The sequence below is a fragment of the Lasioglossum baleicum genome, chromosome 18 (genome assembly GCF_051020765.1).
Source record: "Lasioglossum baleicum chromosome 18, iyLasBale1, whole genome shotgun sequence".
Lineage (NCBI taxonomy): Eukaryota > Metazoa > Arthropoda > Insecta > Hymenoptera > Halictidae > Lasioglossum > Lasioglossum baleicum.
In genome coordinates, this window is record NC_134946.1 from 8,528,073 (window position 1) to 8,554,994 (window position 26,922).

General features: G+C 40.9%; 1 protein-coding gene across 2 annotated transcripts in view; it reads right to left on the reverse strand.

The window, feature by feature from the left end:
• The window catches only part of LOC143217936 (uncharacterized), a 49,219-nt gene extending 31,248 nt beyond the window's left edge, over positions 1–17,971 (reverse strand). Inside the window, exon 1 of one of the 2 annotated variants that reach the window (XM_076442685.1) lies at positions 16,765–17,971. The gene's annotated coding sequence lies outside the window, so the exon portion shown is untranslated. The remainder of the gene's footprint in view (positions 1–16,764) is intronic. The other variant, XM_076442683.1, reaches the window with a different exon arrangement.
• Between the last annotated feature and the right edge of the window lie 8,951 nt (positions 17,972–26,922).

Genomic DNA, 26,922 nt, shown 5'->3' on the forward strand with positions numbered 1-26,922 from the left:
TCGCATAATCCCGTATTATGCTGCAATGGCGGTTTCAGCGAAGACTTTAAAACTGCTGAAAACCTCGCGGAAAATGTATTTGAAAGCCGTTCCCCTCTATCATCTTGAATTTTCGAAATATTTAATTTTTCACGAAAAATCATGAATCAAGTTTCTATAAAACCCAGGAATTTTTTGCGCTTTAAGTTCGAAAGCTGTGGAAACATTTCTTACGTAGGAGGATTCTGTAGACTCTCCTGAATGCAATGATATTTTTTAAGTACATATGTTCAAATTCAATTTGAGAAGGATAAAAGAGAGAAAACCCAGATAACACATGACGGTCTTACAGGCGTCCATTTTACGTCCATTTTACAATAGGTCTGAAAGTGTTACGTCCTAAAAAGACATCTTTAAGACCATAAACAGTGTGGTGTTTATATACCCATAATCTAGCAGTATTAGCATTGGTATTATTTGCTCGAGTTAGTGTTTTTGCTTCAATTTCAATTTTTATTGCAATTTTAATTTTTATTATTTTTTATTGTGATTTTAATTGCAATTGTTATTTTTATTACACTTTTTATGTCAATTCCACATGCGTTCTTCTAATAAAGCTATTTGTTTAGTTTACTTTAGCTATTGGTTTAACTGTAAACTCGTTTTTGTCGAAATCTATTTTTACTCTTCCCTTTTTTTATTTTAATTAACATTTATGCACCTTTAAGACTTCTTAGGGACGTCTTAAAGACCTCCAGAATGTCCTACGAACGTTTCCTGAACATCTGTTAGATGTGAAACCGCCTTAGGCGTAAAGACGTCTCTAAGACGTACCGTTTTATAACACAAAATGCTCAGGAGTCGTTCTGAAGACGTCCGTAGAACATTCGGGGCATCTTTAAGACGTCTGGAAATCATCTTTCACATTTGGGAATATTCTGCGTTCGATTTTTATAAACATTTACACATCTTTAAAAAATATGTAAAGCAACTACCACTGGTTCTTCTCAATTGGTATTGTAAGTCATTGTTCTCGTTGAAACGATTTTTGCAGATAGTATACCAATGAAAACAGGATTCGAGGGTACAGTCCGCGTAGAACGAGCCTTAACTGAACTTATTAAACGCGTTTCGGTTCCTTTGTGCTGCGAATCCCGCCCGCATCCTAACGAACAAATGAATATTTCAGTCGCTTTGGAAGTCAAGTATATCGGCGAGCAAATCAATTAATCGGCAAACAAGCGATGCTTTAATGATGCCTTAAGCTCCGGGGGGCTCTTGTGAAATTCATTCGCTAGTCAATAGAAAATAATGGAATCAATTACCATTGCCGGAGCGGTTCTTACGTATCCCGACCAATCTTTCCACGATTGCTCGAAACGTTTCACGGCGAAATTCCCTGGCAAAAGCCTACGCTGAATTTATCGTTTCGTCGATATTTCTATTTGCATAGTCTCCGTCGTGGTTTATTTAGTTAAAAACGTTTGCACCGAAGAAATATATCGCGTGGGTGCGCCCGGCAGATAACATAGCCAATCATTTAAATGAAACACTTTGAACATTGAGATCTTTTCGTATTTTGTCCCGTCGTTTAAAGTTTGGTATAATTTGAAAAAAGAAATGATATTCGTCGGTGGTTCTGTCATAAGCGAAGCGTATAGAAAAGCTGGATATCTGTTCGGACCATTGAAAATAATCTCAGTGCATAATTCACATAAAAAGTCCAATAAATTCTTCAAACGCTATATCAATCGTGTTAGCTTCTTTTTAGATTAAAAAATTATTGTCTATGGAATAGTACCAATGGTCGCCATTATATTTTCTTGAAGCATTAAACGCTACGACAATCACTGATACAGTATCCCAAAATTTCTCATCACAATAATTTGTGGCCTTTTTCAAAATAGCAAACTCGAGATACAGAGACAGTCATAATAGATGTCCAGCATTTCTATGCGCTTCACATATATAACCCGGACATCTGTTCTGACCACGAACCCACCCCCGTTCAAAAATCACTTTAAAAAATCGCGCAACGATACAGAATGGAAAAGAATCTCAATCTACGTCTTACCCTAGGAGAATTACAGTATTCACTGCACCCGTCTCCCTTCGTGCAACTAAATGAAAAATGAAATCCTTTTAATAGAATAATCGTTATTAAAGGAGCACAACTCCTCGAGGAGCACTCGTACGTAATTCGATTTCGAGGCTCTCTTCGGGGAGCTCGTCTTCATTGCAGTGAGTCATCTGGGGCGGTATTTTTCTTGCAAATTTTCCGGCGGCATAATTAAAATAGATCCCCGGGGTCCGGTTGGATTTGCGTTCTCGCAACCCGTAGTAGAGAGTAGGAGAGTAAGAGAGAGAGAGAGATCCGTGTCGAGACGCGTTTCCGCCGTTTGTCGCGGTGTTTCCTCGCCGTCACGTGTACCGATTTAAATTCAGCCCTCGCCGGACCCAGCCACCCTGCTAATAAGTGTTTTCTTTCCAAACAGACAGCGCGCCCGGTGTCTTCCTTGCTCCCGGCTTCATTACCGTCGCGGCAATAACTCCTCCCATACCGGCTCTCGATCATCGAGCATCCCTACGCCCTTCTCTACCGTCACCCCAGACCGTCTTTTTTATCTTTCAGGGCGTCTGGCGTCATTCACCAACCGAGACCATGTATAATTTCACTCGAAACGGTGAAACGAAGTTGTCCTTTTCAATCGAGTGGTTCGCCGGAATTTTTACTCGGGCTCTTCGATGCCAGCACGGTGCACAGTAATGTCTCGATGTGCTTGAAAGAGACGTGCACGATATTTGTGAATTTGTCCCCATTAATTCTACCTCTAGCTACAACTTGAACGCGGGCAAATGTTCATGAGAATGTAAAGAAAATATCGTTGAACTCGGTAGAGCCTGTGGAATCGTTTTGTGCAAGAGAAATCTGCGTAGCTCCTATCGTTGATAGCACAAAATATTCTCGAAGTGGAAGATTTGATTTTTCTCTCCTCTTTTTCTTAAATTTGATTTGAATACGATGAAATGTTCGTAAAAACATTGCTTTCAGAAGAGTCTGTAGATTCGTTATACACCCTTTACAGTGGACAATGTTTGACAAACAAATGTTTAAAGATAATTTAAGAATTACTTCTCGGGCGGAGTGATTAAAGTACATTATACACCGGCTGTCGCAAGACAATCTGTCAAAACGGTCGGCTCAACAAACGTCAAAAGGGACTCTTCGATTCTCCCTTCAGGCCAGTCTCAACCCTCCGTCTCGAGGAACACGTTAAGCCCGCGAAAACTCGAAGGTTTTTGCGAGACACTCTTCAATTTATTATTACCCTGCCCCTTCCCTCTTTCAAGCTCTCCTCTCTCCTCTCGTCTCCTTTCCTCGCGATTTTCCGGATACAGTGACGACGATCTTCCCTCCTTTTTATCGTTACGACAACTTGCGCTACAGTTACAAGACAACGTAGTTCAGTGCTGCGGAAATAAATCGACCAGTGAAACGCTCCAAAATATGCTCACGTGAATTCTAAAAATTCTTATCATGCAGCTTTACATAGACAATTGAATATCATTCAGAATAAAAATTAATGCGAGTGTGGGTAATTAAAAAATATATAAAAGAAAACTTTTTAAAAACCACGCTTATATTAAAATGCAACAACAACGACAACTCGGCAAGCTAATATAAGCGTGGTAAAAATAGAGAGGAAGGAAATTTTTCTTAACGATAACGACCAGATCACCGTTCGAAAAAATCGTAAAAAATTATAATGGTCAAGTCAAGGACTATTAGGCCCCAAAAGTCTTCCTGAAAATTTAATTCAGACACCTGTATTAGAATAATTGAATTAATTTAATTGAACGATTAAATTAATTTCGAGGGGTGGAAAAATTTGCAAAAATTCGCGCGATGAAACCGGAAATACGAAATGGATTCTGAGGCTATCTGAAGGGCTGGCGTCCTCGGCTCTTCCTTTCAGGAGGAGGTGAAAAGGGTCTAGAGCCCCAGCGTGGCATCAATCACCATTATCGGGTTCCTTATCTCGCCGGACGTCACAATTAAACGAATCGAGGGACATTTTTCTCCTCCCCAGGCACCTAATGCAGCCTTTTGTATCGCCGGAGGTATAAAGAGGCCGGGACAAGGGCAAAGCAACAACGCAGCCGGAAGAGGGATGCCCAGGAATCCGAGACGGCGAGTCCTAGCTAATTTCTGTAGGAGGAATCGTCCTGTAGAATAGAGGAACGTACCGAACACGCCGAAAAATTGTTCACGGAAGAAGAAATCGAAGGTGTTTTTCGGAGAAACGCGTTTGATTCGGCTTGGGGGAGAAGATTGACCATGGAGGAGCATGGTGGAAGCTTATGAGAAGGATGAGGTGGTTGATGAGTGTGTAGAGAAAGGATTATAGTTCGTTAAGCACGTGTTGGGAGTCGTTGGAGAAAATACTGCGGGATATCAAGGATAAAAGCTTTAATATTTATGTGATGGATTGCAATGTTGTAATAAATGAGAATGGATACGTTAGAGCTCAAGACGTTCAGTGCGAATTTAAAAATGGCTTCAAGATATCAGTTCTAGGTTCTGCGATATTCCGCTTTATGTTTGTGGCACGTTAAGTTGTACATGAAAAATAACAATTTTTGTATTAACACGTTCGCAACCAGCATTTTTGTTTCGTTGCTTACCTTTTTTGTTCGAAAGTATTATTAAATGCAACGTACCCAATTTTGAGTTATTAAAACAGCTTAGCAGAAGAAAGTCACGGATTCTCTGAAAATTATGTATTCTATTATGACTTTAAACGACGAAACAAAGAGAGGGAGAGAGAGTGCATAAAATTAATTTGACTGTTTTTAAGTGAACTGTCAGATTATGGATGTCACATATTTGTGACGGTGGTAGCGAACATGTTAATGAAAGCGATTAGAGGCAGGGACATATTTAATTCCTGAATAATTTTAACACGTTGAAAATACACGTTCACAATTGCAGAAGAGAAGACGCTAATAGTTTTCCGGAGATTCGAAGGCCTGTACCTTCTTAACAAATTGAAAACCAGCAAAGTGATGACTTAAACTCCCCTTAATTTAGGATACACTATGTCGTACAGTGATTAATTTTTAGCAAAAATACCTCCTTAATGGCTAGTACTCGGTCAGAAGCTCTTTCGCGGAGGTTGGGACCCCTTCGAATTATTTCATTGCCCCGAGAGTGCCGGTAAAATCGATTTTTTCTTCGCACAGTGTCGCGCAAGAAATCGTCTCCGGGGGTCGCAGAAAGGCGCGAGGCTTGTTCTCATTGTGCCGGGACCAGCGGCAATCTCTCGAAATTGCGGAGAAGTGCTCCGGCCGTTGTATCGACTTCTTTGTATATTAAAGGTGAAAGGCGGCGAAACATTTTCCGGGCGCTTTTATCCCCGACGCGCGTTGATCGCCTCTCTCTCTCTCTCTCTCTCTCTCTCTCTCTCTCTCTCTCTCTCTCTCTCTCTCTCTCTCGTCTTTTTTGTGCCATCGACTTTTCGGGATTACTCGCGGCCGATTGTACCGCGAGAACGCCCGCACGATTAAACCTAACGATCCTCTATTCCGGCCAAGAATAATACCGGGGGCCCGGTCTTAGCGGGGAAGAGTTACAAGCCAGCGGAAACTAACGAGGCCTCGCATCCACTTTATCCGCGGGAAACGAGAGATTATTTCACGCGTTCCAACGCCGAGACATCTTTCACCCCAGAGACACCCTTGGTGAGCCGATGCGACACCCTCGACTACCGCTATCTCAGATACACGAGACCTTATGTCGCTGCTGCTTTTTACGGGCTCGTGCGAACGAATTTTATATCAGATCGGTCTACGACGCGCTTCAAAAAACGTCGGAGGCTGTCGGACACGCTTTTACCAAGTGAAGACTGAAGGCTCTGGTTAATGTGCAATTAAAGCTACATGCCTTTGGTGAAGTTGGAAAAAGCGATTTTTCGAACAATAACACGTCTCGTTGGCATGATCCCTCCGATATCCTCCCCGAAAGTTTTACAGTAATGTCTCGAGATACTAATTCCGTGCTAAAAATTTGTCGCATTTAATCATTTATTAGTGAAACTTTTACTAACATATCCTTGACATCCATCTGATTAAAATGAGTTTAAATTAGAACACGATACTATTTCGGTCGTATTTACTTGTTTAATTCGCGATTTAGTGGAACCTCCAGAGTATCCGAATGTTTCTTATCTGAACTTTTTACTTTGAATTATGGTCTGAACATGTGTGAATATTTGTAGGAACATTTTTTCATTAATCTAGAAGATTCGGTCTATATTCACAATTTAAATGAAAATTTCATACATACAAATTTTTATTTTGCAAACGATTCGTTTTCTGTATAAATCTAGAAAGTTAATCCCCATTATATTTCACCAAGAAACCAATGTTACGATATCGAAAATACAATAATGTTTATAGCAATAACCCGACTCATCTCCGCCTCTTTATCTGTTAGTATCTCGAGACCGGTCAAAAGCCTCGCGGCCTAACCTCGCCGGATTGTTTCAATAGCCACACGCCCACTAGAAAAAAAATCATTACGAAAATAGCATGATCGTGTGGTCCGCGGGCAGGCGGCGCGCTTGTTAGTGTCATCGCGTTGCGGCATCCGTGTTATCGGAGTCGCGTGATTAATTGTATCAACGTATTGTAATTATCAAATTTATGGCGGAGTGTTGTAGACACAGATTGGGCTCGGCAGTTTATTAGCCGTCGATAATTGAATGAATCGACATATCCGCGGGGCCGTGCTTGAAATTGAGTTGGTTTCGGTTTACTGTGGCACCGCGGAGAGAGCATTCATCGATTTTGCATACGATGCAATAATGAAATGCAAAATATTCGCGACGTAACGACAGCCGCCCCGATCATCGGGTAGAGGACACACCGTTCGTTCCGAGATAGGCTATATACATATATCGATCTGGCAATCTCGCTTTCGCCGATCGCGATTCTTTATCCGAAAGGAGAATCGAACGATTGTACAGCGCGGGAGAAGCTTAAACGGATCCCGCATTATTATATGGAAATAAAAATGTTAAATCGTTCCGGTGAAAATTGAATTTCGCTGATTCCGATGAACCACCTGATCTGATTGCGCGGAGATTGCTTTCTACCCAATCGAGACTTCCGCTGCAGTTCTGCGGTCCAAGAACTGCGAAAATCGTCGGATCGATGGGAACTACGTTAATCAATAGACATCAACGATTTGAACTGTTCGAAGGGTGCGAGGTATTTTTAAAACGATCTCTGAAGAGTCCATTATCGATGCCGTTCATTTCTCAAAAGAGATTCAGCGTCCTAGCAATTCCATTGAGAGACGTCATTTTAAATTTCGCGCTATTTCTTATTTCTGGAGATTAGGGGAGGGAGCACGAATTCAGGGGAAAAGTTACCCACTCTCTGCCAGTAACGGATTAGTCACGTGACATTGTGACGCACGCGCGACAGAGAAGGAAAGCCTTGGCGGAAATGTAGGGGTAGCGTCGTAGAAGGGGAAGGTAGAGTAGGGACACAACTCGTTTAGTTTTTTATAATTTAAAGCGCTCGACAAAATCATTCGAAAATTCGACAAAGATTTTTGAAAGTTGTGAATAGTTTTAGAACAATCTCCATTCTAAGAAAAATCCTCGTCATTATCCTCTTGCGTCCTCTCATGTCATCTCAGTGAGATTTTGTCTGAAATACGAATCGCTCGACAATGTCGCTTAAATAATGAATAACTAAAAAAATGGTGGAAGGATGTAGATGTTTTAAAAAATATCTGTATGATGGACCATCCCTCACCCTTTATGTAATTCCCGAAAATGGAGTTATCAGTCCCTATACAAAATTTCTGTCCGAAATATGCGACCGCTCGTTTAAAAATGTCAGTATAACGTGCAGTTATGTCCTTTTCAGGGACACAGTGGTCCTTCCTGCGGCTCGTTCGAGGGTGCACAAAGCTGGAATCCATTTTTCGAGATCGCCTCGTTACCCCGATCTCGGCTGATTGCGTATTCTTCCGAAATAAACGCGCGCTCGTCGTTATTTCGAATTAGCCCGGATACGAGGAAAAGCTCGTTCTCCAGCGATTTATCGAAATAGAATGAGCGTAACGAAGAGCTTACTACCGGGCCCGGGAAATTGCCGCTAGTTCCTTGGCAAAGACAATTCAACCCTCCACCCCTTCTGTCGCCAGCCCCCCCCGTAAATAACAAATAAATATCCTGCGCGGAATTGTCCTGGCTGCGTCGTTGCAGTTCGACAATGGGAACGGCGCCCGGAATTCCCCTGGAAACAAATTCGGATTTCCCCGGAAATGATTTTTTTCCGGCAATAACACAAGTTGAAGATTCGAGTTTTATTTATCCGTTTCGCGGGGCCGGCTTCTTGTATTCTCAACGAGGATTTTAAGTGAAGAGCTAATTACCTAATGGCCAGATGAAGGAAATCCTATAATCTGCTCGACGGGACAACCAAAAAATGCCGAGAAAACCTCGGACAGACTCGCTAGAGACGAGAAACAGTGGACTGTATTATTCTCTGTTTTATTTCGTTTCGTAAGCTGTTAAAATATTAAATGCTTTTTCGTTTCAGAAGCTACCGTTATTGTTTGTTGCGAGTCTTCCCTGTGAATGCTATGGGTTATGCAAAATTGAATGTTATAGGACACTCTTAATTAAATGGAGTTTGATGGAACTGAATTTGTTCAAGAAGTACAGGTCCTTGAATCGTGATATTTTTTGATAGAAAAAAAGTAGGGTGGGTTTAAGTCATCAATTTTTTGTTCTTCAATTTGTTCATAAAATTCAGGCCTCTGAATTTTGTATCTTTATCCCTGTGAAAACAGTGTTTCAAGAATTTTCATCTCAAAAACCTAATTGTCGGATCGGGTTTCTCCTTTTTTTTATTTTACTCAGAAAGATTTTACATGTATCATGAGATTTTTTCTATAATATGAAAAATTCTTAACAAATTCATATAAATTCCTAGGCAAACATTTCTCCCAACAAATATCAAACTCTACAAATCCGAGCTGTTTGCAATAAATGTTTGCAAAACCAAAAATTTGCAAATAAACATCGCTGTCTCTATTTAAAATATTTTCGGCTCGCGGAAAAGCTGAGCAGACAAAAAAGATGAATTAAACGTCAGGGCTTGTCAGACGAGTTTGAATTCGCAAATTTTGTCTTTGATGTCCTCCGATTGGAGGAGAGAGCTCCAATCAAGGTCGGTGAAACTGCATGGGACTTTATATTATCGCGTAAACCCACAGCTAAGCAGAAAAGTTTCGGAACAATTGAATCCTTCGCGATTAATCGAATAAACGAAATCGACTCCGTCCGAGGAAGGATCGGGAACGATTAGGGGCTCCGTGGAGCTTAATTATTTTACAGTTGAGAGCGTCCTTCACTATTGTGCACCCTCTTCCAAATCCTGTGGGCTCCTCTTATCGAATTCTCCAAGCCAGTTCGACTCGCAGTCCTATGAGAATCCTTTGGAAACAACGAAATCTTAAGCTGTGCCGATTTCATTATTATCCACCTGCGATTAGTCGAAAGTATCGACTACTTTCTGCCGCTCGAAAATTAGTCGAATCGTTCAATTTTAACCCTTTGCAACTTCCAAAGAATATTCGTAGTTTAATTATTGCGTTACAAGAGAGAAGGCGCACAAATATCATAACAAAACTCCGGATTTTATGCATTCACAACAAAAATGAACAAGTGCAATTTAAAACAGTGAAAATATTATAAGATTTTAAGAGTATTAATATATTATACTATTCTCATTAAAATTATTAATGATGAATATAAACTTATATTCAGCTCCTGCGTCTTGCAGTTGATGCAAAAATTTTTTATTTTGCACAAACATCCGGAGTCTAATCATAACCACCAATCTGCTCAAGTTTTGCCGGCTTGCGGATTAGTGGTGCAATCGGAGTGTTGTCATCGTGGTAAAAAAGATGGAGGACGATTGTAACATGTGTCGTTGGATTCCGGAGTGTCTACAAAATTATTCTGTGCAAGAAACATGCTCACAGTTTCTACGGTTGCAGCGCAAAAAATTCGCAAAGTTGGAATGTTCGTATGCAGCAAAAAGTGCTCTCGGTGGACCGAAAGATAGATCGAATTAAGTTCAAACGTTTATAACGATGTAAACAAAATATAGTTGCATTTTGGAGAGTCTGCAGAATCGTTGTATGTAAGAAACATTTGTGTAGCTCTTATGGTTGAATCATCAAAAATTCTCGAAGTCGAGGATTCGATTTTTTTGTGCATAATAAGTTTCAGTTATACTGCGTTGAAATCGGAGCTTGTTAGAATGATTATAGCTAGGGATGGGATCAAGTTCAATATGTACTCACGAATCCTAGTCAATTTCAATAACCAAGTTCCATTTCATGGGTTTCGATTACTACTTAAAAGCAATGATTATATTTGAAAAATATTCACTTTATACATATACAAACTGATATCGAACCTCGGAATGAGTACTTACAAGTTTCGAAAAGATACTTATAAATACTGCGATGTTGAAAGGAATCGAATCTTTCACAAGTACTACTCGAATCTTGGAAATCAGGACTGCATAGTAGGTTTTAAGCACTTTTTTTTTTTTATTAAATTCGTAACTATTTAAGAATAATATTTCCGATAGATTATGAAATTATAGTTATACATGTTGAATGAAATTATGCATCAGAGGAAAACATAATTGGTTTCAAAGGTAAACAAAATAATGATTAGAAAAAGCAGAGAATTTCCGGTACGATATATTCATAAAAGTTTCGAATCTGTTCGACCAAGATTCGAATATACTTGCAAGTATTATCTCCGTTTGCCAAAGTACTTGTAAAAGGTTCGAAGCTGTCTGACATAGGTTCGAGTATACTTGGGAGTACTATCTCTGTTTTTTGAAGTACTTATAGCGAGTTCGAATTCCATCAATCAAGAGAAAAAATATCGTTGTAATCGGGAGAGTATAGAGAATCGTTCTGTGTAAGAAACGTGTTCGTAGCTTCTACGGAAAGAGCTGATGAATAGCAAAAAGTGTCGAAAATTTCTACGCCCCGGCGCGGCGCGCGGCGGATCGAAAGTTGCAGCCAACTAATTAGCCAATCAAACAGCTTATTAATTAGCGTCCATGCGTCCCACGCGATGACTGAGTAGTTATTAGCAGACGTTCGTGTTACCAATACCCTCGGGTGACACGAAATTCGACGTATTGCCTGGCACGCATCGATTTTACGCGTATTGATGCACGCCGGGCCAGATTACCGGCTCCCCTGTCGCCGTGCATTAGTTCGATCGATTGAAATTACGGCTTAATACTTTCATTGTCGCACATTCATTACCGAAAAATCAATTCTGACATGTTCCCCGATAATAAAGCGAAATACATATTTCCTATTTTAAACTTTAACAGATAATTGAATCTCGGAATGATACCGATAGGACGCGTCGATAGCTACTATGTGCCCCAAATATGACGCGATTAACGCGTTCCATTTAATACTGGAAAATTGGTAACACCTATTTGTGTAACGATATTTAATAAAAGCATTAGTACTACTAGCATATCCGCGACATTTTCCTGATTAAAATGAGTACAAACACGATACAGTTTGGAGTATAAGTACTTGTCTTGTCCACGACACAAAAGAATCTCTATTATCCGAACATTGTGCTAGATTGAATACATATAGATCTAAGTCTCTACTGATTTCAATTTGACTGCATGCAAATGAAGAATTAAAATATTATCAGCACGGATAATCAAGGTTCTTATTGAATTGCGGATTAAAGAAGAAAATATCATTCAAATTGTATCCTGTTTGTACTCATTTTAACCAGGAAAATGTCACCAATATGTTGGTCAAAGTTTCATGAAACAATGATTAAACACAGAAACGTTTTGTTATTGAATTAGTATTATAATATTAATCCTGTATCATCCCAGTACTGCGGTACTGGGGATACATTTCTCACAAATATTCTGTACATATTTCTCGCATATCAAGATTCATATATTTCATCTTTTGACGTGCTTGTGAAAATATAGTAATTATAATTTAAATAGTATTTTCATAATGTTTCGATTGCAATTAGGACTGTGAGTGGTTCGGTGTGTGTTGTATGGTGAAATTTGAAAGGCAAAAACGTGAATTGGATGAATATTAACTGAGATTGTTGCGTGAGTAGTTGGAGTCGCATTACGCCGGTAACACGCGGAATATTTCAGCACCGCCGCAGAAGACCTGAAATATTTAACTCGCAATTAGCGCTCCTAATTGCCCGCTATTAGCCGAACAAAATGCCCGAGCGTTTACGCGTTAATGCCAAGTCGGTGCAACCAGAAACGCGCTTCCGTTTTCACCTTTATCTCAATTGCTTTTCCAGATATTTCATCTTTGAGGAAAAATTGGACTTTCAACTGTGCGAATATTTTCTGCTTCAATCGTCCAAGCTATGCAAATTTTTCTTGCATAGAACGATTCTATAGACTCTCCGAAATGCAACTGTATATTTTCTACACCATTGTAAACATTTAATCGCATTCAGATTAAAGTCAATCCAACACACTTCAAAAAGAAGAATTGAATTTTCATCTTTGAGAATTTTTTCTGTGACGATTATAAAAGCTGCAATCACATTTCCTACACAGAACGATTTTGTAGACTGTCTAGAATGCAACTATATATTTTTTATATTATTGTAAACATTTAATCGCATTCAAATCTTTAATTCAACACATTTTCAAGAGAAGAATTGAATTTCCAACTTTGAGAACTTATTTCCGACAATTATAAAAGCTGCAATCAAATTTCTTGTTGTGTATGTTCCAAGGACACACGCTAGAATTGTCCTACATCTTCTTTACGACGGAGGCAACCCTCCGAAAGCACCGCTGCATTCGGCAAGCCAGCGGAAGCTGAGCGAATTGATTGATAGTCCTATTTGTTTGCTGTTTTTCGGGTTTTAGCATACGGCCAGCGATCTGTAGAGCCATTCTAAGCAGGATAACGATCTACATAGATATTCCGGGACACGTTCCGAAACTCGTACGAGTGACAACACGTCGTGCGATGAAATTGTAAATGGTCTCGTGGGACGAGCCGCGAGACTCGAGACTTTAAGTACCGTGCGATATAGTTACCGGGGGAAAGTTGTTCGTGACCGTGGAGCACCGGCACTCCACCGGGGGTAAAAATACACCCCTCGCTCGCTATAGTGCGCTGCGCTCCGAGAAAGTAATCAGAGTTGCGAAAATGAGACCTATTGATCCTTAGAAAAGGCTCTAGAGACTTTGAGAATCGTGTACCAGAGCGGGAAAAAAATTGTTGCAATGTTTGACATGACTATCCGGAAACTTTGAAAATGTAGGGATCTTCGTGCATTCTTCTGGAAGGGATCTGTCGAAGTTTCAGGTCGGTACGAGCGAAATTGACGGAGATGTTCGAGTTATTAATAGAGATGTTCCCTCTGGAGTTAATAGTTCGTCTGGAATACATTTTTGAAAATGTCTTTATCGAAAATTAATTTATCACGTACAGTTGTTTACATATTCTTACGAAATTTTTAAAAAATAATCCACAAGATATCCTCTTGGTTATAAAAAAATTGGAAGTCGATCCATTCAGTTGTCCCTCTAGAATACATTTTTGAGAATGCGTATACAAATTAATTTTGTAGCCGTATTGGTCCATATAGAATTTGAAGAATTTTTTGAAATATGGCACAAGAGGTACCCTCTTTCCTATAAAACAAATTAGAAGTCGATCGACCTAATAGTTTGCATAGTATAAATTTTTGAAAATGTTGCTTACACAAGGAAGAAATTATGGAGCAATGGTGTACAAGAATTAATTTGGCGGCCATGTTGCTTTATGTCTCCTCGACAAATTTTGTATGTAGGCAACATGACTCTTAAATTATATTTTATACGAGAAAATTGTTCAAACAAATGTTACGAGACCCGCCTACACTTTTAGAAGGTATGTGCTCCCCGATGAATCAAGATCGAACTCAATCGATCTCGTACTTTTTGTGCAATAAATTCTCAGAAGAACCCCTTTTCCGCATCCCTCTAAAATCAGCTCCCGCGACCCGGCACCGGCCGCAACCACCAAAAACCCCGATTTATCGATCCCATTTGCCCAGCGACAGATATACGAGCGTTTAAACCGCTCGGCCATGCGGACACCGCTGTTTACCCTTGAAACGGGGTCGTAGTCACGACTCGCGGGATTTGCCCCATTCATCCCGCCGTTACAAATATGTTAGTCATGCATAATTGCGCGCCGCGAGGCCTGTGTTCAATGAGAGACGCCGAGGCCGCGGAATATCGGAATCCAATTCGTCCCAGGAAATATTAAACTGCTCCGTAATCCGCGAATCACGCCGAATTCATTATTTCCCGGTGGCCTCGCGCTAAATATAAATCCCGCGGCAAATCCCCGTGATCGATGGATCACTGGAATGCGCTGCGCTCCTCCCCTCCATGCACCCTCTTCCACAAATTTTGACGTTACAGAGCTGCAGTTCGAATTTTAAGAATTTTCAACGAGAGCGTCGATATTCTGAGAATTTATTTCACATTCTTCCAATATGATTATTTGCAAACTTTATTCTTAATACTCCCCTTCTCTTAACTCTGCTTCTCAAAATTTTGACATCTCGGAAAGCTGCATTTCGGATTTTGAGAATTTTCATTGGAAGCGTTCGAAGGATTTATCAAACATTTTATCAGCTTATTTGTAAAAATTATTATTTTGAATGCTCCTCCTCTTGCTCTCTCTTTTTAAAATTTTAACGCCTTGAAACTCTCTGTTTTTTTTTATTCCTTCACAGTTTGTATAGAAAATAGTTTCCAATTTGTTTGCTTGTAAAAAATAACTGAATTTTGAATGCTCCCCCTTTTTCTTGTATTCTTCTTCGTATTTGTACCGAAAATGTTAAACTGTACTGAAAATATTCCCAATCTGAATGCTTCCCTCTCCTGAAAATTTGATCGCTTCGAATTTTGAAACTACTTTTAGTTTTTAGGAATCTCCAAACGAAATATTTTATTTAAAAATGTACTAAAAGTGTTTCCAACATTTTTGTTTGCAGAAAATAATTAATATTTACAACTGCTAAATTTTCGTAGAAATTGATCATTTGAAGAATTGAGAATGTGGTTTGCGCGGTATGTTCTTTTAAATCTGGGACTCTGACGTTGAGAAGGTTTTGAAAGAGAGCTTAGGATTGTGCCTGGCTCAGTGTAAGTCGATGTTATTTCGCGGGAATTGAACGAGAGATCGTTTTTCCTTATTTCCTCGGGTGAGAAAGTATCGAGAAAGACGTCGCGAGAGGATCACCGTTTCGGATGAAGAATCGCGGATTTCGTGGGATTCTACCAACAGGTGTGCTAGTTTCTGAGAATGCGCTTTGTGTATTTTTACTGTGTGGCCTCGTTGTTGCGATTAAATAAACTACGGTTTCGTTTGAAAATCCTTGAATTTACGATTTCTAGAACGAGAAACAGTTCTAATTCAAAACTGTTACGTAGACAATTTTGTGGGGATGAAAGTAGAATATTGAAGCTACAAAATGAGCTCGGGTTCTACGATATTTTTCAAAGAAGCTGCAATAGAACCAATTCTTCAAATAATTCGATGCATTTTTGGAGTTGAAAAACATCTCCGCATTCTCATCTGTGTTTTACTAGGCAATTATTACAAAGAAAAAAGAGAATTTAGTGGCGATGAAGGTGGAACATTCAAGCTTCAAAATGAGCCTATGTACAATATTTTATATTTTTTAAAAAAAGATACAGTAAAAATTGTTATAAAAATAAATAATTTAGTGGAGATAAAAGTGATCTCTACGATATTTGTAATCAAAGATATAGTAGGATAAATTCTTGAAATATAATTATGGAGAGGATTTTTGAGAGGATTAATACCTCCACATTCTCGCCTGTATTCCACTAGAAAATTGTTATAAAAATAAATAATTTAGTGGAGATAAGAGTGGAATGTTCGAGCTTCAAAATGAGCACAGGTACATTGTTCTACGATATTTTTAAACAAAGATATGGTACGATAAATTTTTCAAATAATTACGGAGAGGATTAATACCTCCACATTTTCGTCCGTGTTCCACTAAAAAATTGTTATAAAAATAAATAATTTAGTGGAGATGAGAGTAAAATAGTCGAGCTGAAAAACAAGCTTAGATACAAGGTTCTACGACATTTTTTGAGGAAGCTATAGCACGGTAAACTGGTCAAATGATTATATTTAGGGTGGCCTCAGCGGGCAAAGTGCATTTCACTATAATTTTCGTGAAACGTCAGCTAACCGTTCCAATGCCTCTATCCACGTCGACGGATCGTATAAATTTCGTCTCCGACACCGTGTCGCAGACAAAGCGGGTCCCCTCGGACAAAAACAAAGCGGAAAAAAAAAGAAAAGAAAAGCAGGCTCTCACGAATCATTCTAAGTTTAGCTACAGGCCGCGAGTGAATCAAGCCGGATCGAAGTCCGAGATCGCCGTGGCTGCCACGTGCTCCCCGCGCTAAGTGCATCAGCAGTGCATCAACTGCTCCTTAACATTCAAATTGCATTGGCGTCACCTGTCGCTCTCTCGCCGTGCGCGCGCGCGCTCGCGGCCCAGAAAAAATATTCGACGACTCAATTTGAATAAATTTCGCCCGCGACGAAACTTTCTCGAGCATAAAATTAGCAACCGTGCTGGCCGGTTCGCGGCTTACCTCCTCAGATCCGACACCATAAATTCTCTCCTCGGCGCACTTTCCTAACGAGATCCCCGTCGATCGTCCTCTGGGACCGCAATCTCCAAACTTCTCCGAGAGGGATCCACTTCGAGCCTCGATCAAGACGTTTTCGTTCTGGACTATTGACGATATCTAGCTGGAAGTTACTATGGCCCTTTGTTGTAGGTAGTGGCTCTTAAAGTTAAGGTTACAGCTAGATTGGTACTTGCTGATTCATTGCATCAGTGTCTTCTAGGTCCCTAGGCTTTTAGGATGTTATATCCTCCAATTGAATTCAGCCTTATAGCTTTTACATCATGGTCTTCTAGCTTTCTAGATCCCCTGGACCTCTGGATACCTTAGCAATTGCAATCTGGTCTTCTAAGTTTCCTGGCTTTTGGACTCCACTACTCTTGAAAACTTAAGGCTTTAGTAATCTGTTCTTTTAACTTTCTAGACCCTCTATCCTCTAAAACAATTGACTTTCTAGGTCTTGATGTTATTGCTGGCTCCTACAAAAGAGTCGTCCCAGAAGAAACAAGCAAAGAACACTGGCTAGAGCTCAATTATATTGACGGCACCCTGCTTCTCTAACTTTCTAGAGCTATGGACCACTCTGTTCTCTAATAAGATCAGTTTTGGACGCCGAGACACAGTTTGTACTCTGGTCTTAGCCTTCTAGGTCCTCGGACCACTGAATCCTCTAAGTAGATCAATTTTGAGGTTCACCACAGTTTTATACACCCTGGTCTTTCGATTTTCCAGTGTCTGGACCCCTCTATTTTGAAGAAAGCTGACTTTCCAGGGTTTTACGCTGTTGCCAGGTGTTCTCCTCTCACACGAAAACTCACAAAAGTCACTGTCAGTCTCTCTCCGGCACACTGTTCGCGCCCTCTTCGACCGTGCTAGGTCTAGCACTCTTCAATCTTCTTAGCAGTCGAGTGTCGTGGATTTAGAACTGTAGGTTACCACTCTGGCGTCTCGGAAGTGTATGCTGTGTTGCCACTCGAGTGAGACTGTCCAGGGAAAAAGTTTTTCCACGGGTGGTAGATGGGGTGTGTTAGCACGTGACAGTTTTTATCGGGGAATCACACGTGTCACGGGAGATTATTGGGCTTTGTGAGCGGCTTGACAAATGGTCCACCGCATATGGCGCGTCGCGCACGACTGAGGCCAGATTTCGCCGCCACCATCCGCTCCCGAGGATCTACCCCCACCCCGTCGATCATCCTCGATCCCCTCGATCCTCCCCCGTGTGCTTGCTTGCTTCCTCGCCCCGTTTCCACGAGTGGCGTTCCTCTAGCACGCAGACTCCGTTTCCACGACGCTTCTTGGTGCGAGATGACGGTACTTCTGACTCAGGTGTGCTCTTTCCTCTCCCTCCACGACCAAGGAGGGTCTCGTCCGTTTCATTTGGGTAATTAACGACGGTGAATTTTATTGTTTCGCTCGAATATCGACGGCATTTTCACACGGTCCGGGTGACGTGGCAGTTTTCTTGATGCGCTGCCAGCGACGACAATTTACTTTCTGATAAATAGACTGCGGATCTTTATTCATTGATGGCGTATGAATATTTTCAAGAAATATTAGAACACGAAATTCAAAAGAATTTGGTACGATTGTTATCAATTTGACAATAAGATATAATTTGATATTATTTTCTTAAAATTCGTCTACAGAAATTGCAAATTGCATAAACATCCGCAGTCTACTGATAAACAAAGGTGCACAAAAATTAATTTGGGAGCTGTGTTGATCTCCATTTTTTCTATTAATCCACAAGCTACCCACGTTCTAATAAAACAATTATTTATAGAGCAAGGCGCTTTAAAATGCACGCTATGAGATCAGGAAATTTCCTCGTGCTCGACACGATGCTCCACGAAAATCGACGCGAACTATCGAACGAAAAAAATATTTTCGAATACTGTAATATATGTAGATGGACAACGTATAGTTGTTTAAGTCTCTGCAATAATGCTTGTCCACAAAAAATTATTCGAGGTGGCCCAAAATGTACTTACGAAGACTTATGCTCGATGCTGTACGAACACGAACGTGAACTTTCCAAGGAAAAAAATGGTCTCCAAACCTCAATAGACGCAGTTGAATAATGTGCGGAGTCGTTTCAGTCGCCAGCAATATTGCATTTCAACAAGAAATTCCAGAAACACGCATTGGTGCCTCGACCGCGAGAGCTCAGCTGACAAATTACGGCATCTTCGATGCTTGGCGCCAAGATAAATTCCGATGCCGCAGATATAACTGATCAGATAACATTTTACATTCGTTATCACTCTCCTCCGAGCGTCCCCAATCTCTCCAGTACCGTTCAGCGCGTCGAATCGTCGAAAACGACAAGACGGAGATGCATTGAATTAATTATACGACGATCCCTCGTGGAATCCAGGTGTATCTTTTTATGACAACGATTGAGTCGGACGAGTGCGTTTAAGCCGGCGGTCTCGCGTGTAATGGAGACGCTCGGACATTCTTCTTTCTCTCGTTTCTTGTGGGTGTTGTAAATTTGTCGAGCTTTATCGCGTTCCACGTCTCTGTCGCGTCTAATATGGGAACTTTATGTCCCCAGGGCTTCAACGCGGGCTTGTAGATGCTCGAACTCTCAGATAACCGACTGTCAGGAGCTCTGGGAAGATCATCTATCGATTTGATTCATTCAAAAGTCAATGCTTTCATCGTTTCATCTCCTCGAGGCTCCTGAAACGAGTGGCGGAAAAACGCAACTTTGTTGTTCATAGTAATTCTAGGTGAATAATCAGCCCTAGAAACATCACAGTATCAGATAGCGCAAGGAAACGTCGATTTTGTCGAGTATTGTTTTTATAGTGATTTTAGAGCTCAAGAATTAATGATAAATTGCAACGAGACGCGTGTACGTCATCTTTAGAAATTTATTGCGGGAGAAGTAAGCGAGATACAGTGAAAAATCTGTTTGCAATATCTTCAGGCATGATTGAATAGTATATGCAAATTTTTATGTTTGCTATACTTGACGATAACGGACGTATTAATTATGAAACGCGTTTTCCATCTAGTATTGTCACTCAGTTGATCGACTCTATTTATACTAAAATCCACGCTATGCAGGATGTAGGAAAAATTCATGAACAATACCGCGTCATGACTGAATACAATGTAAAAAGTTCTTCCGTCCCGAGTTGTTTAGTTCTCCCGTAATAAATTCGCGAAAATGACCCATGTGTGTTTTAATCAGATCCCCGTCAAAGAAAATTCGCCGCGCGGTCCACGGTGTTTTACATGGGCCGGAAACGGTGGATCCAGCGAAAGAGTGTCACGTGACCAGCAACGAGGGAGAGGATTTTCTTGTTGCACTCGGATTTCCCGGCGCTCCATTCCGAGAATAAAAGAGCCCGAGATATAAAGCCGCTCGACAAGAGATTCCACGGGGCAAAAATTACACGTGGCGCTATCAACTAAAATGAAAACCATTTTCCCGAGGTTGTAGCAGGTGCAAGCACGGCGGACACACAGGATAAGATCTACAAATTTCATGCGAGTTCCGCGCCGCGCCATCTTTTCCCCGAGATTGACTATGCTTGTTTCGCGAGGATTAGCGAGCACGACGCCGCGCCGCCTTTCCAGATTGCCCCTGTCACGAAATTCCGTTTGTGACACCCTCGCGCAGTGTATTAGTCCTCGGCCCGTCCCGCAGGAGCAGTTTTCCTCCAAGTTTCATCCAAGTTTGGATCCTGTTAGACCGTTTCTCCCCGGCCCGTCCGATAGAAGTCCCGGGTCGAGTCTGAACGACCAGCGAACCTCGCGATACAACGGCCCTCTGCGATTATCCTTCGGCACACCGAGTTATCTGCGACCCACCTGATGCGAACCCGCCACTCAATTAGAACGCTTCAACTCGCTCTCGAGCTGATAAAGCAGTCCGATTGCTCGCAAATCAATTTTTCCGCCCTAAAACAACGCGAACTTTAGGACGTATCTTGTGGAAATTCTAGGCATTTTTTCAGAGAAACTATCGAATCTTTTGCATTGGGATTTTGCACATGTATCTATTGCTATTCGAAGTATACGCATGATTTTTGAAAGCAAAAATAATCATAATTACGCGAGTTGTATTTTTGGTTTTAAAAGATGATTTCTAATTATATTTTGTGGATCTTTCACCAACATACTTTTGTTACATTTTTCTTGTTAAAATGAGTACAAACGCGGTACAATTTGGACCACATTTACTTGTTCAATACACGATACAGTAGAACCTCGATTATACGAACTGACGATATCCGAATTCTCCATTCAAAGCGGTCATATCAAAAATTTAATCTAGCACACTCCACTGAGATTAGTTCGGATAATCAAGATTGTATTTCATTGTGGATTAAACAAACAGATGTGTTTCAAATTGTATATAATAGTGTTTGGTGTCGTTTAAATCAGAGAATTGAATAGTTTGTTTCACATATTGGAGACCTAACGTTCAGCACCTTTAGAAATTGTTCCCAACTCAATAATTAAAAGTATCGTTATAAAGAAAAGTACTGGGATGTCCTACAACCTTCGTTTGAACAAGGACAAATATTTTTATACAAAAATTGAGGAGTTTTAGGCTAGCCACAAAAATTGTTGAAGTGTTCCATTCCCTGAAGACAACGGAAACTGAATATAAAAATGTTTCTCAACTTAGCAATTGAAAATATTGTTGCAAGAAAAAATACAGTAGTATTCTACAAGTTTCGTTTAACCCTCGCAGTCCTGCGAATTCGAGGCGTTTGCCGGAGTCATTTCTGACCCACACCAATATTTCACTAATCTCATTGACTGTCGCTCGAGCTTGGCCTCACCGCTACTGCGACGGATCACGAATGACTCCGGCATAGCATACGGAGGGTTAAACAGAGAAAAATAGATTTGTCCAAAAAACTGAGGAATTGAATAGCGAGAATAATGTTTGAAGTACCCTATTCCCTGAACACAACAGAAGCCGAACATAAGTAAATTTAGAATTTGTTCTGCTGAACACTTGAAGGTATCGTTCCAAAAGAAAAATACAGCGATGTTCTCCAGGCCCCTATTGAATGAGGAAAAATATTTTCCTACGGAAAACTGCGAAAGTGTCTAGTAAAAACATGAGTTAGTGTTCACTAGGCAACAATGGCAGGTAAAATGTTAAAAAGGCGGGCATTCTGGTGGATTTCACGGGTCGCCGATGTTGAAGACGCAGCTGGCGAATAGGGGATCCTAACAATGATCGAGGATTCGGGAAAACCCATCGGAAGTCCCGTCGTGCGAAAAGAGATCGGCGTTTGCGCGCGCGCGCGCAGGAGCCTCTTATTAACGGCGTGGACCGAGCCGAGTCCGAATAATCTGCAGGAACGATCTTCTCGACAGCCTATAGATCGTATCTGGAGGGTGGTATATGTGGCAGCACCTACGAGAACACTTACGGTCCTAATTATACGAGGAGGCACAGAATCCCGGCTTAAAAGCTTTATATATATAGAGCGGCTTGATGTATCGCGGGAACGTTTAGCGGCAACCGCATTTACAAACACCGGCCGAGAGACGCCAAAGATAATCGTCCTGCATTTAGCTTGCCCGAGAATTATAGTTAACCCTGAAACACCCGTCGCGAAACGTAAATAAACATTTTACACACGATTCTCTGCGTTTCACAGCCTCGATCGACGAACATTCGCGTGCAGAGTTGCTACAAGATATTTAAACAATCATTCAACTCCTTAATATCTGATGGATAAAAAACTGCCATCGTTTAACCAAAGGCTGACGAACATCCTCGAATTTTTTTGGTAACGATCCTCTCGGTTCTCAAGTCGAAAAAAATTCTTAAAGTCGCTGACGACCTAATGTAATACTCTGAAATTGTCTTTACTGTTCGACTATAGTAATTTCTAAAAGGGAAATATTTGTGTCTATTTAAACGCAGTTCAAAGAACTTATTACCTCATTGAAGTGAACCTATGTTTTTTATCAACATTTCTAAACGCCTCTAACTGTCCCACAAGACCGTAGAATACCAAGTAATTCGAGATAAAGGTATCATACGACTAATTCCCAGTTTGATATTAAGGAGAGGGGACTTTAAATTTGAGCAGGGCGGTACAAGTCAACTGGAGGATCACTGTGACTCGGTGATATAGTTCTCCGGGCTCTCCAGTTCGCCTGAACCCGCGAACTTCGCGGGAAACGCCTCGGAACAATCCAAACTCTTATCATACGATTGCGAGCGAAAGTTTCCGTCTGACGGCGGCGAAATAAACGCGCCGCTCGGAAATAAAGTTAACCCGCCTTCGACCCGCTCCAACCCCACCCCCCAACTACCCTCTGCACCCGCCATCTTGTGTATCGCGACCGTCCGAAATTCAGAAGCAGCTACAGAACGTGGGAAACAATTCTCATGCGGCGAACTTTTCTGGCATCCGACTGAAGCATTGGGTCATCCGATAAGCAATGCGGTTTTTCCAGCGGTACACTCTCTGCTGAAACCCTTGGACTACTACATCCGTGCCAAAAAAATATTTTTGCGGAGGTCTCGAAGTACGATATTTAATTTTGTTTGAAATATTTACGGTTTCTATGAGATTGCTACTTTTATTGCGAATGCAATCATGAACGACGCATTTCTGTTGAAAATAAAGTTTTGTATCCTGTAAAGCACTCTAAATTAGAGTGGGTTTATGTCATCACTTCGTGTAATTCCAATTTGTTTAAAAAATATAGAGCTTTGTAGTTCAATCATTTTTAATAGAGAAAAATGTACATGTTCTCTTTGGAAGGGGCACTTGTGTTGCGAATCTAACCATGAAGGACGCATTTTTATTAAAAATGAAGTTTTGTATCGTGTAAAGCACCCTAAATTAGCGGTGGTTTAAGTCATCACTTTCCAAGGTTTGAATTTATTTAAACGCTACACGCCTCTGAATACTGATAAATTTCAACAGAAAATCCATACACGTTTCCTGATGAATAGAAACTGGAGTTTGCAACCATTACTGACGCAGCACAAGATTAATTCTGGTTTCGTTTGAAACTACATAGGGTGTAGCCTACCGTAAATAAATATTTTGATTAAATTTTCTGAAATTTGTATGACATTAACGAATTTATTTCATATAAATTTTATAATATTTCGTGTGATGTGTTTCGTATAAATCCGTCGTAGTTGCTTCATTGCAGAGGATTTTCCTTTAGTAACGTCACAAAGCGTTTTTGCAGCAGAAAACAGATTCTATCTCTGCAATACACGGGATGTTTTTCAATCTGTTGATACCCCGTAGCGTGTTTAGTCGAAAATATTTCCTGAAATAGTTGTATCTCTTCTTTGTTCATCAGAGAGCACTGCGTTTCTACTTTTCGTTTTATTTATCCATCAAAAAAGTTCGTACGGTTTTAAGTCTGTAACAAAAGTCATGTTTGTTATGAAACGCGTCGAATTCTTGATCTAATCCGTTAATCTCCAAAGAATTGCTTGTAATGATCTCGTGGAGGGGTTCACTTGCTAGATAATCATTTATTTAGTAGCTGGGCTCTTCGGAGCAGAACGTGAAATGCCGATCACGGGTCCCCATTGTGCGACGTCTCCGAATTCCATGCTGGTACACCATGGATAATCCGTGTATCGTGGGGAAGAATAATGTTTCCGAGATTCTCAGCGCTTGGGACACCATTACAAGTCACTATTGTCGTCACTACCGCACAGCACCGTCCTTTTATTATCCGAGCGACAGTTCATGGAGCCCCATCGGTCGTTGTGGTCGATTAACCCCCCATGGATCGCGTTCTTCCGAGGAGAATAACGCAAACGCGCCGATAAATCAACGATCGACGCTTCCCGCGGCCATAAACTATCACTTTTCACGAGTCATTTGCAATCTGCTAACGAAGCCATAAGTTCGACTCGCTATACCGACCTGCTGGAACCCAAGATGGTGACAGTTTTATCAATCATGGCGATTTCAACGAAGATACGGAGCTTTCCCCCTTTGAGGTGAAATTTGAAAAATAATATAAAAATAAAATGAAATAAATATTCAAAATGAAAAATATTGCTATGGTAGGGTGAATGTTGCTGGTTATAATAAAAGAAGAATCAACTAGATCGCACAAGTAGTTCTCAAGAAAAAAAATTCCTGAGTGCAGTATGTTTTTCACGAGGATAAACATAAATTGAAACATTTGACTCGTTTTTTTTTATAACTAATTTAAAATTGTCAAAATGATGACTTAAACGTTACCTTATTTAGGGTGCTTTATATCACACAACACTTAAATTTCCATTAACACACGCCCTTATTGTTACAAGCTAAATCAAAGTTGTGGGTCAAAGAAAGGGTATACATTTTTCTGTATTAAAAATTATTGAAATGGAAAGCCCTATATTTTTTAAACAAATTCGATGTCGCCAATAAAATGATGACATAAACCCACCCTAATTTAGAATGCTCACCAGTGAAAGTAACAGCTCGAAAACGTGTACATTTTTCTCCACTAAAGACCATTTTTTATTATTTATTTATTTATTTATTTATTTATTTATTATGCACGGACCGAGGTCCATTTACAATAGAGTAAAGACTTACAATAGAATAAAGACTTAACCTAAATTACTAAGAAAGGACATGCATAAAAGAAAAAACAAAAAAAAAAGCTATTGGTATAAAGGTACATACTGATATTATGAGTTAATCCTGCATAATTTTTTTTTGAAAGTTTGTAACGACCCATTAAAATAGTCAATACTATTATATAGAGTGTTGGAATTCGCAATAATTCGATTTATAGGATTTGTTAATCCATATGTGGATTTGCATTTACGTGTTTACGCATTTACGCATTTTAATTCAAAGCTGTCTTACAATCAAATTCGATTGCACTAATTCGGTGTGCACTATACGTCATGTGGTATTAAATTTTCGATAAAAATGCGTCCTTAGTAGTCGCGCGCGCGATGGAAGTTACAGTTCCAAAGAAGACTCGTCCACTTTCGGTTATCATATTTATCGATGTCCGGGATTCGATTGAACGAGGTATCAGGTGCGTTCCCATCGGCGTCCGTCATTTTTCAAGTCGTCTAGCTGCGACGTGGCTCTCGGTCTCCACCCTTGGAAGCCGGAAGATTACATCCTCGGCGGTACATTCCCTCTTACGGCCTCAAGGACACGCGTAACGACCGGAGATCCTCTCTCAGGACGAGGGACTCTTTCTCACACACAAACACCACACTCGTCCCGTCCTCTAGAATACGTCCTCCGGCCCCGGCAGCTACGTGTCGCACTTGGAAATCGCGGTCCAATAATTCGGATCTCGTATTTTGCCATTTTCCCGAAACCGCCCCCGTCTGCGCGTCCCTTTCCACCCACCCACCCACCCACACACACACACATACGCGCGCACACGCAAGCCCCCCACACGGTTCCCCAAAACAACCGCGTACAAGTACGTGACCGAACTGAGCAAACGTGCTATCGCGGCTCAAGGAAAGCATGACGAAGTTTTCAGACCGAGATCGCGCCGAGAACTCGACAAACAGTTTCTTTTTTCCTCCGGGCGCCGCTCGAGCGTAATTTCGCCGGTGTGTCCTCTCACCGCGAGCTCCGCTAACGACAGAACCCGAGACGCCATTCTTCAGGGTTTCTCTCTCGCAGCCTCCCTCGGATCAGTTCCTCTGAACTGTCGTATTGTAAACCTTCTACCGGGGACGCGTAAACGAGCCATTGTCACAGTTTTCGCGTCGATAGAGCCACAATGCGGCTCTTCATTTCTGCTACTGTGCTATCTTCGGTGATTGGGGTTTATCTTGTCGACCTTGGGGTCTTTCAACAGTGTCCTAATGGCCATCGTATTAATTCTGGGCTGCAATGGCCTTTCACGTTTCAGTCCAGAAAGTGTACAAGCCGGTTTTCGACTTTTAACGTGAGAGGGGCGAGGGAAAACATTTTTTCTGGTCGACGGTAGCAATTTTGATCGAATTGGGGGTGGTATAGTATAATACACGAGAAATTAGGGAGAGTTTCTGTCATCACTTTGTTTGTAAAGTACAATACAAGTCATTCACTTTCTCAAATTCTGTTCAGCTATTTAAACCAGGCCTGGCCAACCCAAATGGTTTCACGGGCCACTTTGATGACGCGTAACGTT